Source organism: Alosa pseudoharengus, unplaced genomic scaffold (assembly GCF_046254945.1).
Source record: "Alosa pseudoharengus isolate Yale_2024_CS ecotype anadromous, Long Island Sound unplaced genomic scaffold, YU_APseudo_1.1 YU_APseudo_1.1_scf_4, whole genome shotgun sequence".
Taxonomy (NCBI): Eukaryota; Metazoa; Chordata; class Actinopteri; order Clupeiformes; family Clupeidae; genus Alosa; species Alosa pseudoharengus.
The window spans coordinates 43,965,625-43,980,828 of record NW_027468774.1 but is presented as its reverse complement, the minus strand read 5'-3'; positions in this window follow the sequence as shown (position 1 = coordinate 43,980,828).

Below are 15,204 nucleotides of genomic sequence, written 5' to 3'. Positions count from 1 at the left end.
AGATATATATATCTATGGACGTTTATGACGTTAACGTTAGCTAAATTAGCTAACGTGATCTGGCATTGCTAGCTTGTACTAGCAAGGATAAAAACAAACTCTTGAAAGATTGCTAAGCCATCAATTTAACTTCCCCAAAGACTACCGAAGGTCATAAAGAGTAAGCTACATCAGAATAATTTAACAATATGCTTTGGGACTCACCTGATAACGAATAACTTGGCACTTTAGATCCAACTGGCTTCAGCCCTTGTTATCTCATATGACGAGTCCTTCTGGCTCTGTAGGACCAACGTCTCTGGCATGACTAGAATTTATGGTATCTTTAATTTGGACCTGTAACCTTATACGACCTGTAAACGTATGCATTTTCTGGTCTCTACAGTCCATCTATCTTGCAAATAAAGTTACAAGCATAGACTGTATAAAATAACGTTATTGTTTGCTCACACCACGTTTTGCTCAAAAGCTGCACAGATCGGCCCACTCCGTTTCAAATTCAAACAACCATGTTATTGGTCAACTGGATTGCCTATACATTTAACTGTGTTGCCTATAAATTTAACAAAATGCCACATTCATCCTCTAACAACCTCTACTACATCACAAACGTATAGGCTACTACCTTGCTAAGACACAAAATCAACAAAAGAAAAAATATTGTTTGATGACCAAAACTGATAGATCAGTGTGTCTAGGCTAGGTTATTGCACATTGCCATCCATGCGGCTGACACATCAGGCCTAAAAGCTACACACATTAGTATTTTATTAAAGGTGAGATGACTATGAATCTATACAAACAATGTATTAGGCCTACCAAAAAAATATACTTTCCATAAGTACACTATATTACAACTCTAAGTATTAGCAATTTAATACACTTAAACTAAATAAACTTCTTTACCATTTAAAATACACTAACAACAAAGTACACTTTTAAAAAGTACATTACAAAAACACTTTAAATATTGCACAATAAGTATATTTAATTGTAGTACACTGAAGTTGAACTTAATAACATCTACTTTGAAGTATACTTTCTAAAAGTACATATTAAACATACTTTACATAAAGTACAAAAAGTGTAAGCATACTTGCTTTATACTTCATGTACTTTAATCATATTTCTAACACACTAAAGTATACTACTTTTTTACCTGGGATACTTTGGCGAAAGAAAAATAATTGTGTGTGAATTACCTTCACAGCTATAAATGCCCAATTTTAATGCTTACTACTGAGGCTGACTGTTCTTCACCTGTGTCTGAAGTAGCCTAGGGCTACTTGCCAAAGACATGTGCACTGGACTGGATTCCCTTCAATATTTTTTTTAAAGTTAGACTAAGCTATTTACATATTTTAATAAGCCTACTTTATATAATTTACTATGTGCATCTATTCAAATATGCAGCACAGCAAATTAAAGTTAATCCACTACTTTACATTTTGCATACCAGTTGTATCTAAACCAACCAAAGCTTGACTGAAACATTGTAAAACCATTGACTTGTTTTAAATTAATTAAGAGACAGGTCCTCCTCGCATGATCCTGCCGAAAACTGCTGGTTTAATTTCAAGCACGCACGTATTATGAACGCACATATTTTTTTTTTTTATGTAGCAGTCGCTGACATTCAAAAAATATGCGGTTATATTTCACAACTTTTGCGAAGTAGGCCTAGCCTACTGGGAAACGCTGGCAAGCAAGCTGCTGGCAGATATTACAGGTAGGCTATTATAACTTAGATAGATATTTTCTTCCCTAGGCTAGGCCAGCAACACACGCTGGAAAGATGCAAACAGATCAACTTAACATATACAGTATTTCCTCCTGATTGCGAAGCACTGCACATAATTTGAGCAGCGGTCTTCGCGTCCATAGTTTGTGAAACGATGCTGCGTCCGAGCAAAGACTTTAGAGGCCAAGCGCAACTCCAAAAAGGAGAACAAATGAGCGTCTGGCTTCAGGCTGCGCCGGACGCCGGACAGGGCTTTTAAAATCCATATGTCCGGCCTAAATTCGAACATATGGCCAACCTATCGCTAACTGGCTTACCAACTCTTTCTCCCGCTCATTCTACCATAGGCTCCCTCATTCCACGTAGGCTACCTGTCTATCTCTCAGGCCTCAGCTACACCACGAAAACGTCAGGCATATTATTTTGTACATAGGCCTACTGTATTATTACTGTTTTCACACCTTTAACCAAACCCGTAAAAAACATCTTCACTCTGCAACCACTACACTTCCTCCCGTAGCCTAATAGCCTAGCCACTTATACAATTGCGTTTTAAATACACAAAACTGGATGGAGACATCACTCGCTCTCTTGCACTCGCTGGCGGTCCCATACGCACATTTAATACCTCTCTTTCGAAAATTCAGTTGTATTTAAGACGTTTTAAGGATCCGCGGGAACCCTGCTTTTTGAATGAAATAGTCTGACTGAATTTTTATTCTATGAACTATGCGCTTCTTCGTTAGTGTTCAGCGTTTCTTCTTCTGGTCGGCGGACTGGGAATCGAAACTAGGAATCGAAATTTAAACTTTTGAACGATTCCGGGAAAATAGCAAAGATAGTCCCGGTTCCAACCAATACTCGATATTCGAAACCCAAGCCTAGTCATCAACCTTATAGATGCTGTTTATGAAGCCCAGTAAACTACGGTCTGCCACAATCCCGAACCCTTCTGTGTTTGTGTCTCCCTTCATACCGGATGCACCCTCACGTTCACAATAATAACACAACGCAGAGTAGCAGTGGAGGTGCTGGAGGCCGGCGGCGTGCGCGGATGGAGAGCTAGAGGGCTACATAAACATGAACAATTTATCATTCAAGCAAGTTTATATAATGAGTTTGTTGTAAATTGGCAATAGGCTAATTGTTGTCATATGGCAACAGCATGCAAATACGAACCTATTCACGTCCATTCAAATTAATGACATTGTAGCGACTGGCTGTCAATCAGGGAGTGCCCGCGCTATGCATAACCCCGGGAACGCTCATGGTTGGCAGCCTGGTGAGAGGGGGGCGGGACCCCCGGGGAATATAGGCTACCTTTCGGGAAAGTTCTGCTCTTTCGGTTCTGGGCCTGACACGGCCCGCTGTGTGTTACATGCTGCATTGTGTACTTTGTGACAATAAACAAGTTCATGAAACTTTGGCTCTTGGTGAAACGCTACACTGGTGTCAGAAGTGAAAATTATCGAAGGAGTGATTAGGGAAGACCGAGGGTGCACCCTGCACGATTAGCTGGTGGGGGCTCTCCAGCGACGGTTTACAGGAGCGGGGCTCCTCCGCAATGAACTAAATAACAGATACAGAAGACAGGGCGAGCCGCTACGGCATTTAGCCAATGACATTGAGAGTCTTACCCGCAGAGCATATAGCAGCATGCCCCCGGCGGTACAAAGCGAGCTAGCCCGCGACCGATTCATGCAAGCCCTCTCACCACCCGAACTGCGTGTGGAGGTGCAGCTGACACACCCACGGTCCCTGCAGGAAGCGTTGGAGAGGGCGTCGGAGAGAGAGACGGCCCGCGCCTACATCACAATGCCCACACAGGAACACAACAGCCCCCAGGTCAGAGCAGCAGCAGAGGTTCCGCAAACACCAACATGGGCAGCGGAACTGACAGAGCTAGTGCGGGCAGCCTCCCTGGGCACTCAATAGCGCCCGGACCGCACTATTAGACTGTGCTGGGGCTGTGGAAAACACGGTCACCTGGTACGCTCATGCCCATAAGCACCCAGGCACCAGGGAAACGACCCCGGGTCCACATAGAGGGGGCAACGCGGACCACGAACCACAAGCCCCCACATACACCCTCAGGCACGGCTGGCCAGAGGGTGGTTGCGATAGTGGGCCGGACTTCAATTGGGGACCTCTGCCACATTCCAGTCACTGTGGAGGGAGTAATGTGTGTGGTGCTGGTTGACACCGGCTCTACAGTGACATTAGTGCAGCACAATGTGCTCCCCAGGCGAACTGTATTGGAGCCAACAGCACCTGCGGACGGTGACGGGGGAATTGTCACCCATGAAAGGCAAAGGGACACTGACATTTGTGGTGGGCGGTAAAACAGTGCGCCACCCGGTGTGGGTGGCGTCAGTCCAGGACCCCTGCATTCTCGGACTGGACTTTTTGAAGAACACGGGCTGTCGGCTGGATCTTGCAGAGGCTACCCTGTGCTTTCCGGGGGAACGGCCTGTCAACATGGCTCCACCCCCCCTGGGCTTCAACCCTACAACACCCCAGGTAACCACTGTGTCAGCAAACACTGCTGAAGCCAACAATGACCCTGTTGTAGGGACCGGGAGGCCCACTCCTCGAGACCCCTGTAGCCCCCCACCCCCCCACTCACAGCTGAGCAGAGGCATGTTACAGCCCCCGCTGCTCGGAACACACCAGCCGCCTCCCCCACTATCCACCTCACCTAGCCGCCTCACCTGCACCACAGCCTGCACACACTATACATACCCCTAAGAGCTGGGCACCTGAACCATTGGCAGCCCAGCTCCCCCAAACGGAGGAGGGAAGTGTCGTGTCGGCAGTACGGGTACTGCAGCAATTCCTCTCTCAACCTGTAGAAAATGCTGTGAACATCTGATTATGCATGGTAAAAAAAATACCCTCATATACCGTGAAACCGTAAGAATTTTGAAAAATGACCGTGATATACATTTTTGGTCATACCGCCCAGCACTAATTTCAAGGACATTTTTGCATTCAAAGAAGGTGACGTGGGGCGCACACACCTAATACAGCACGACATAGATACGGGTGACAGCCCGCCTATCAAGTTACGCCCACGTCGCCTCCCACTCGCACGCCAGGAAGCAGCAGACAATGTGTTATGGGAGATGCAGCAGGCGGGCATTGTGGAGCCGTCTGACAGCCCGTGGGCCGCCCCTGTCGTCATGGTCCCAAAGAAGAACGGTCAGTGGAGGTTCTGTGTGGACTACAGATGGCTCAATGGGGTGACAAGGAAGGACTCCTACCCCCTGCCACGGGTGGATAAGGCTCTGGACCAGGTAGTGGGTTCGGCCTGGTTCACGTCACTGGACCTAAGATCTGGATACTGGCAGGTGCCCCTCTCCCCCTCTGCCAAACCAAAGACTGCTTTCTGCACAAGCCGTGGCCTCTGGCAGTTCAAAGTTCTCCCATTTGGCCTTTGCAATTCACCAGCCTTATTCGAAAGACTGATGGACAAAGTGCTGTCAGGAGTCCCTCGGTGTAAGTGTGTGGTTTACCTGGACGACATTCTCGCCCATGGCCCCACTTTCCAGGCAGCTCTCCAGTCTTTGTGGCATGTTTTGGAGCGTATAGCAGCAGCGGGTCTCAAACTCCACCCGGAAAAGTGCCACTTCATGCAGAGAAAGGTGTCATTCCTTGGGCACAGGCTGGGCAGAGAGGGCATTGGCACAATGGATGAAAAGGTACGAGCGGTCAGAGACTGGCCCACACCAATGGACCAACAACGACCAAGACTTCGTGTGGATCGGCGAGTGTCAAACAGCATTCACCTCGCTACAGAAGGCGCTGGGGGAGGCTCCCGTGTTGGCTCCGGCTGACCCCTCCCTCCCGTTCATCCTGGACTGTGACGCGAGTGGCCAGGGAGTGGGCGGGGTGCTGGCACAGCTAAGCCCAGAGGGAGAGAGTGGTGGCGTATTAAAGTAAGACTTTTAACAAGCACGAACGTCGTTACTGTGTTACACGCAGAGAACTCCTAGCTGTGTTATCATCCATCCGCCACTTCAAATACTACCTCTGTGGGCTACCGTTCACCGTCAGGACAGACCACTCTGCCCTCCAGTGGCTCATGTCCTTTAAAGAGCCGGAGGGCCAGGTAGCAGGCTGGATGGAGGAGCTACAGTCTTATGACTTTAAAGTGGTGCATAGAGCGGGAGCTCGCCATTCCAACACCGACGCCCTGTCCCGCCGACCCTGCGCTGAGGAGGGGTGCCGCCACTGCGACAGGAGGGAGACACGAGACAGGGAGCTACAGGGCCAGGAGGCAGCTATCGTCAGCCGGGCCGCGGTGGCGGTGTGCTGTGAGCTCACTGAAATGTCAGCGATGCAGTGGAGACAACAGCAGGAGGCCAATATGGACATACAGCCAGTGCTCCAGTGGGTGGAGATGCAGACACGGCCACCATGAAAGGAGGTGGCACCGCTCTCCACAGCGACGAAAGGGCTGTGGGCAAAGTTCCAGGGCCTGCGGCTCACTGATGGGGTGCTACAGCAGGCCTGGAATGATCCATCGACGGGAGAGCTGAGGTGGCAGTTGGTGGTCCCCAGAGCAGAGAGACAGACTGTGCTGAAAGCAGTGCATGGGGCCATGGGGGCTGGTCACTTCGGGGTCACCAAAACTCTCCTCTCCTCCGAACAGTCCCATGCACAGCTCCAACAGTTTCCAGTTGGCGCACCCATGGAAAGAGTCGGGGTGGACATAGTCGGTCCACTCCCGGTCACTGACAGCGGGAACAGGTACGTGCTGTCAGTAATGGACTACTTCACTAAGTGGCCCGAGGCTTATGCCCTCCCTAACCAGGAGGCAGAGACTGTGGCTGAAGCTCTACTGGAGGGCATGATCTGCCGTTTTGGGACGCCCCAAACCATACACAGTGACCAGGGGCGGAACTTTGAGTCACGAGTATTCGCCGACCTGTGTCATAGACTGGGTGTAAACAAAACTCGCACCACCCCCCTACACCCGCAGAGCGATGGCTTAGTAGAACGCTTCAACAGGACCCTGATCCAGCAACATGCCATCATCACTGCTAAACATCAACGCGACTGGGACAAGCGCCTCCCGCTCGTGCTGATGGCCTGTCGGTCCGCCGTCCAAGAATCTACAGCCTGCACACCAGCCCTGCTCATGCTGGGTAGAGAGCTCCGCACCCCACCAGCAATAGTCTTTGGCCTCCCTCCTGACACCCCAGCTGTGCCCCCAGGATGAGAGTATGCCAGGAGACTGCAGGACCGCCTAGAGACAGCCCACGACTTCGCACGCGTACAGCTGCAAGGCGCAGGGGCGAGGCAGCGCAGAAACTACGATCTACACTACAAGGGCCGCCACCTGGAACCAGGGAAGCTGGTTTGGGTCCACAGCCCGCAGAGAAAAAAAGGTCGTTGCCCCAAGCTGGACAGTGACTGGGTAGGCCCCTGTAGAGTGTTGGAGCGTCTAGGGGAGGTGGTATACAGAGTACAGCTACCCCCACGTGGCAGACGAGTGGCCATACATAGAGACAGGTTGGCCCCCTACCACGGAGATGCTAACCCCCAGCTCCCACACAGGCCCTCACAGACCCCCCCTAACAGCCCCCTCCCAGACACTACTCACCCTGCATTCACTCAGCGGGAGGGGCACCGGGCCCTACACACGCCCACAAATGGGCACACAGACACACATTCGGACATTCCCACCTCACCCCTCTCCCCAGTGCCACTCTCTCCCACACGTGACATGGCGGTGCCTGCTCGGCCCCAGAGGCGAAGAAGATCGCCAGCCCATCTGAAAGACTTTGTTTAAAGTTGTTGCGGTGTTGTGTTGTGTGTATTTGTTGTTCCCTCAGGGTCGAGGAACTTTGATGCGGGGGGGTAATGTAGCGACCGGCTGTCAATCAGGGAGTGCCCGCGCTATGCATAACCCCGAATTTGAGAGGCGCTTTAATGACTTTGCATCCATCGAGCCTGTTGCCAGCTATGTCTTTTCCATTCAGTTCAGATATCGATGTGGATGGTATTGCCTCCCAATTAGTATCACTGTTCCACCTGGAGAGCTCTGCTGTTGAGAATGAAATTTTCACTTTGCAAAATGACATTGAAATCAAATCCAGGGCAACACATGGCAAGGATGGAGAGTTCTGGAATCTACTGCTGGAAGGGAAGTATCACAACCTAAAAAGATGTGCACTGAGTTTGACAGCACTTTTCGGATCAACCTATATGTGTGAGTCTGCTTTCTCTCACATGAAAATCATCAAGACAAAGTACAGATGCACAATGACAGATGACCACCTGTTGGCCTGCTTGAGGATTGCAACCAGCTCCTACTGCCCGGACTTCGAGAAACTAGCTTCCTCCTCCCAGTGCCAGAAGTCCCACTAAGGTCGTAAAAACCTTTATTGTCACTAGACACAGAGAGTTTGATACAGAACTCTGATTTAAAAAAAAAAAAAAACATTCTCCTGTTTTACAATGTTATTTTACTATTCTTCCTGTAAGCTTAAGCATTTACTATAGCCACCCAGCTACTTTTTGGACTACCAAAGTATCACAGCTACACACTGGACTCTGATTAAAAAAAAAAAAAATCCTGTGTTACAATGCATATGCCCACTGTGGGCTGCCCAGACATGTATTTATGTTTACACTTTCAATTGAGATTTATATGTTCATGTTCTGTACTACTACTCTGTTAACAATCTAACTTTGCTACCTAAACAAGCCTATCTGATCTTATTTCTTGTGTCTTATTTCTTCAGAGACTTGTGGATGGAATGAGCCTGCAAGAGCACAGGGACCTCACCACACAGTTGATAGTGAGGCAGCCAGGTCTGGTGTTTGATGCATTGATGATGCATCAGTGCAGACATGTCGTCCCCCCACCTGTGCCAGGGATGCCTTGGTGTACTTGTACACACTGCAGAGACATGGCAACCATTATTAAATAATAATAATTATATTATTAATAATAATAATAATAATTAAATAGGCCTACAATTATTTCAAATGTGTAGTTTATTGTTAAAAAAGAAAATTTCCACACAAACGTAACAACATTATTAAGACACGTGGTTATGCCACTCGGGCAACAACAAATTCCAACTGTCGGGAGAAAGGCCATCCAGTAGGCCTACTCATACCGTAACAAGTCTTTTGTTTTGTCTTGCTTAGGCCTACTTGCAATTAGGCCTGTTTCTTCAGGTAGGGCCTATTGTTTATCAACAAACATAGCCTACTAATTATAGCCTACTAAATGTTCGCTAGTCCATCATTAACGTGGAGTCGACAAATATAGCTATTGATATTGTGTTTGGAATGAGCGTTTTAATTAACGATGGATCGTAATTTACCTCTTATTTAAGATGTGGAGTGGAGACTTTGTAATCCACCGCTCTCTCTCCATTCAGTCAGCGAATGTCTGATGTGATGTCACACAGGAAGTGAACCTCAGCCGTCATGGTAACGTGCGCAGGAAAAAAAAATACTTTTTTTTTTTAGTTAATTAGGCAACGAAAACTTTGAGGAACGAAATAAAACCGGTATTAACCGGTTACCATTATTTTTAAATAAGTGTTCCTGTTTCAGAACATAAAAAATAATAATGTTTCCGGTTTCGTTTCTGTTCCCTGTAAAATACAAAAAGTTCCCGGTTTTCGTTTTCGTTCCTTGAACCGGTTCAAAGCCCTGGTTTTTATCATTTTTGTTTGGGATTTTGTGGAATGATAAAAGCACATTGTTGGCTCTTCCACGAAAGAAGTGTCAGGATTAGCTATAATGCAGCAATGAGGAGAAAAACATTGATGTGTGTAGCGGATAGAGGCTGCAGTCAGCCATCCTGTCTCTTTGGCTGCAGTTTTAGCACCTCAGAGGCCAAAATTCAAAGACAAATGGGGTGACCCTTCTCTCATATCACTATAAATGGTGTAAGAAGTGGGGTCAGATTGAAGGGGAGGGAAATGGGTACTGATATGGCCTTAGATGTCTCTTCTGATATGGCCTTAGATGGGGGAACGATTAATTAGGTAGGCCTATGCCATTTGCCGTTGTGAGGTGACAACATTCTGTCTGCTTACAATAAACGTCCTGTTCCCGCCATTTCTGTGGCTTTGAACAAAGAACCAAGAGAATGACATAAAGAAAACCACTAAAATAGAACACCCCCTTTAATTTCCCATTTCCATTATTTAAACCATTTTGATTAAAACATTTTAAAGTATAGGTGATAATTCATGCAATAGAGGGTTAAGTTAAGGATAGGGCTCTGTTCTTCTGAAATAGGGGGAGAGAGTTGGAAAGGGGGGGTGGGAACAGTCCCGGCGTCATGGGGGGGCTTTGGGGGGCCAGGCCCGTCCTGGAAGTCATCTGTGCCCGCCCTGGACGAGCTTGGCTACACCAACCAACCCCAACCCCATAGATTGATTTTGAACACGTATTAAATGTAGGCCTATATTATATGTTTGTCAATCTAGCAAGTAGCAAATAAAACTTGTAAAATCTGTATTATTCTGTAGCTAATCAATAAGGAACATTAGGCAAGTCCATCACTTAAATGGAGAGGAGGTTACGTGGCGCAGTCTACTTCACTTCTGCACTACCCCGTCATACGATGACAAATATGGCTTATCGGCTCGCAGGTAGACTATATCTCATATCGTAGTTAGTAGAAGTAGGCCTAGTAGTTTCTGGGTTTGTTTGATAGCGTTAACCTTTACTGTTTTTTCTTCTGACCTAGTCGAAGAACAGGGAGCTTGTTACCACTCCAGGGCCGAAGTTATCCGTAACTTCGGGGCTAACTCCCTAACACTATCTGAAAGTGGTTAGCAAATGAACGAGGATTTTGGTTTTATCTGCGGATTTATTTTTGCATTATTTTGAATAGCTCCAGTCTTAACAGCACGTCTACTTTTCCCACACGCATCTCAGTAACACACATATCCCCTCTCACTTTCTCTCTCTCCATCCCTGCGCACGGGGTTCTCTTAAAGGAGCTGCACCATTTTACAGCAATTGCATCTACATTTTCATATTAGAATGTTTTGTCAAGTGTAAGCTTAAACTACCGTGATCAATTTAAGTTCTCGTGCCCCCCCTGGAAAGGTGTAATGCCCGTCCGTGAATTTGTGTCTGCCGCCGGGTCTGGGTGGGAACAGTCAAGTCAAGTCAGTCAAAGTCAAGGGGGAATGGGTTGTAATTTTTTAGGATGGGGGATGGGTTGTCTCCTGTCATTTATCCTAACACCGTAGATGGGGAAGGCACAGTGTGGGTGTGTTGAAAGACTTGGTCCGATCAGAAGGTGGCTCGCCATCCACTTCATCAATAGTCATACAAAAAAACTAGCCTAGAAAATCCAGACCCTGGTAATCTAGAAAGATTAAGGGTCTGGCCACGAACAATGTATGGCCCAACTCGAGGGGCGGCACCAAGCGTGCATTTGAAAATCTCACTGCACGCAACACAAGACCAATCTTTACTCTGAATGATTCCGGACTTCGACGCAATTGGACCTACGACCAATGTTTACTGACCTCCAACGTTGCAGCGCTGTCGTCATCAGTTTAGCTTGCCTCTGGCCCACATATATCAGCATGGGCGGACTGGCCATCTGGCATACCGGGCATTTTCCCGGTGGGCCGATGCACCTTTTGGACCGATAGAATAGGCTATATATATAATTTAATTATTTTGGCCAACGATCGGCCCAAAGGAAGGACAATCAGCGGCCCATTGGTTACATTTCAATATTGACACTGGACTGATCCAATAACAGCTCACGTCAGGCCCCACCCCTCCCATCTTGGCTCAGAGCCAGGATTCTGTGAGCGCATCAAAAGTTAATCGAAGTTGCCTACACGAAATTGCGGCGGGTGCCGGTAGTGACAATTGTGCAAAATTAACACCAATGTAGAAGCTTGAAAAATACAATATTTTAAGTAGGCTAGCATATGTCAGCAACATGCTGAAGTTCGTTGAGTTTAAACGAGGATGTAAGCAAGCATACAGAGCAAGGGACAGTAAGCAAGTGGAGAGTGCGAGCCTAGTTGAGGCTACATGATAAGAACTCAGTGCTGGAACAGGTAGGCTGTGACATGCATGCCATGCTGACTATGATGATTATGATGACTTATTAATTGCGATAATGTAATGATATGGTAGCCTAATGATAACATAGTAAGGTAATAACAAATAGCGCAACTTACATTTTCTAAATGAATGATTTGCAAACCCGGACAGCAAAATAGTGTCAAATCAACGTTAATTGTTGGTCAGATTGATCAGTTTCCGTCAGATGCCCAAAATTCAACATCGATGGCATGAGTGGTGGTTGGTCTCTCAAAGTAGAGAAGGGTTCTATCTTGGAAGGGTTATCATGGTAAAGAAGGGCTAAAATGCTGTAGACTGACGGAAATGTAGGTTACAAAACGTCACGTCATGCACAAGCCAACTAAGCTACAGTATATATAACCTATATGATAGGCTATTGGAAGACACGAAAGATAATTAGTTCATGTAGCTGTACTGTTCCAAAATGTACCAGCAATGTAGGTAGGTAGTATAGCCTACAGGAATAAAATATTTCCAGCAACAGCCCTGTTTCAGTCCTACAATGATAACTGGTATAAATTACATTAATGTCTTCAATAATTTTTGGTGCTGCTGTCAATTGTAGCCTATTGAATAATTTGAAATGATACTTTGAATTCAAGCAGAAACTCTTCTTTAATAATTGCTTGTTAGCCTACTTGAATATGGAGATCATATGCTCCATGCCTACCTCTGATCGATCAGTCAGAGAGATAACCAATGAGGCCTACATCACTTTCAGTGCTCCATGACAGTTGAAAATATATGCATATTTAAGTGTAATGCAAAGATTTTGTATTTAATTAGGTGTGCCCCACCGATTTGAGGGCCGCTTGGGCCAAATATGCCAGGGCCGATTTTTGGTCCCAGTCCGCCCCTGTATATCAGATACGCCGATTTGATTGGTTCCCCGGGATGCAAGGGGTAAAAGTAACGTGCATCATTGCTCATTGCTAGAGTGTCTTGCAGAGACAATTCCATTGTGCTCTCGCAAGAACTCTGGATTTCCAGGGTACAAAAAAACCTGACCAATTCCAAAATTCTTTGTTAACCGTCTTTGTCTGTGTTAATACTATGCACTTGTATGTTTCTTTCTGTGCAGATTTCTTAATTTCTTAGTTGTTAGCTGTTAATTTATCTCGTTTTCCTGCGGTTTGCCTTCTATAAGGTTATATAGAGTTATTTTATCTTCGTAATCAGCTACAACAGTACGACGTGACTCATAATCATACAGCATATAATTTCGAGTAAAAAAACTCGACTCTGGGTTCGACCGAGTTGACGAGTCGTGGTAGAACTTCAGAGGGCGTTCCATGGGCATTTCCTTTGCCAGTTTGAACCGAAAACAGCTTGGAAAATGACTTGAACAGACAAATAGAACGGGGCAAAAGGCTCTGCTTTTACCAGCTTTTACATGCTAGGATGTTGGGTAGTGTAGTACTTTTCCTTTAAATCGAGAATAAAACATAGGGGGTTGTTGAGCAAACATTCTGTATCGGAGTCAGTAAAACAAATAGCCTAATAGTTATACTTGCCCTGCACAAGAACTTGTTTTTGACAAGTAGCTGTAACATAGTGTGCTAACCTCGACAACCCAACAGTAACGATAGCGTATGGATACTGCTTCTGTTTGCATATAACTTAATGAGAGAGAGAGAGAGAGAGAGAAACATCAGTGCATCACTCCACCAATCAGGCCTTTATGGTAAAGTGGACAGATGGAAGCCATTTTTTGCCGGGAGTTTCCCAAAAAGCACCTGAACGATAACCTGACTCTCGCCAGATGAATTTCGTTCCGCCTAGTTCAACTCATCCATCTGGGATCGCTCCATTGGAGAGGTGTTTCAGAAGGCTGGGCCTTATCAAAAATCTTTGCATATGATTGGATAAGCCACTTGTCCGTCATCTGTATTGACGTGACCAAAAAAAGTCTTCAGAGCCGTTCTCTGATGTTCTTTTAACGAAAAAATATTGGGTAGATTGGACAACACGGATGAAATAGCAGCATCAATGTTTTTTTTGTTTTTTGTTTTTTTTTAAGTATATTTTTTGGGCTTTTTTGCCTTTATTTATATAGGATAGTAGAGAGAGACAGGAAGTGAGTGGGAGAGAGAGATGGGGTGGGATCGGGAAATGACCACAGGCCGGATTTGAACCTGGGTGGGCACTCGGACCCGTTCATGGCACGAGCGCTGTAGCCTGTAGTCAGGTTACCGACTCGCCAGATGAATTTCTCTCAGACCATGAGAAGTAAAATCATCTGGTCTGATGAAATGAAGAATTAACTATTTGTTCAAGTTCAAGTTTATTTTATAGCACACTATCATACAAAGAATGTCACTCAATGTGCTTAAAAGAAAAAAAAGAATAACAGTAATAATAATTGTAATTAATATAATAAAATAGATCAAGGGGGAAAATAAGACTGAATGAATAGGAGGTAAAAAAATAAGTCAATAAAAGATAAATCAATAAATAAATAAACGAAAGTTACGTTTTTAGTTTCTTTTTAAAACACTCCAGTGTTGGGGAAAATCTAATATATATTGGAAGCTGATTCCAGCGCTGTGTGGCATAATAGCTAAAGGCCATTTCTCCTTGCTTGGTTTTAACCCTGGGGACTATTAATTGACAAGTTCCAGTAGATCTAAGTTCTCTACCAGGTGTTAATTGGGGAAGCATTTCAGAAAAATATTTGGGGCTAAGTCCATTCCATTTATTTGGCCACAATTCCCAATGGTGTGTGTGGAAGAAACCAGGCACTGAGCAGCACTGATGTTTGTCCTTCTTTACGCTTCTCTCATCCACTCAAAGGAACTCCTTTATAGTGACCATAGTTAGCTTTCTGACCAAGGCCCTTCGTCCCGGATTACTCAGTTTGACTGAGCGACCAGATCTACAGTAGGAAGACTGTTGGTTGTTCCGAACTTTTCCATTTGAGAATGATGGAGGCTACTGTTTCTTGTGTCCTTCCCCAGATCTGTAACTTCACACAACCCTGTCTTGCAGGTCTACAGACTCTCGACCTTGTGGTTTTTTTACTCTGACATACACCATCAACTGTGAGACCTGATATAAAGAGATGTGTGCCTTTCCTAATAATTTCCTAATAATAATTTCCTAATGATTAATTTAGGTACAGGTGGACTCCAATCAAGTTGTAGAAGCATCTCAAGGACCATAGAAGTAGGATTCAGAGCTTAATTACAAGCGCCATAGCAAAGGGTCTGAATACTTGTAAATGTAAAACTTGTAATGTAAATGAAATATTTTAGTCTTTTATTTTTTTAATAAATTTACAAAACACTCCAAACACCTGTTTTTTGTGGAGTGTTGGAGTATTGTACCGGTACGTAGATTGATGGAAAAAAAAATGAATCAATTTTAAG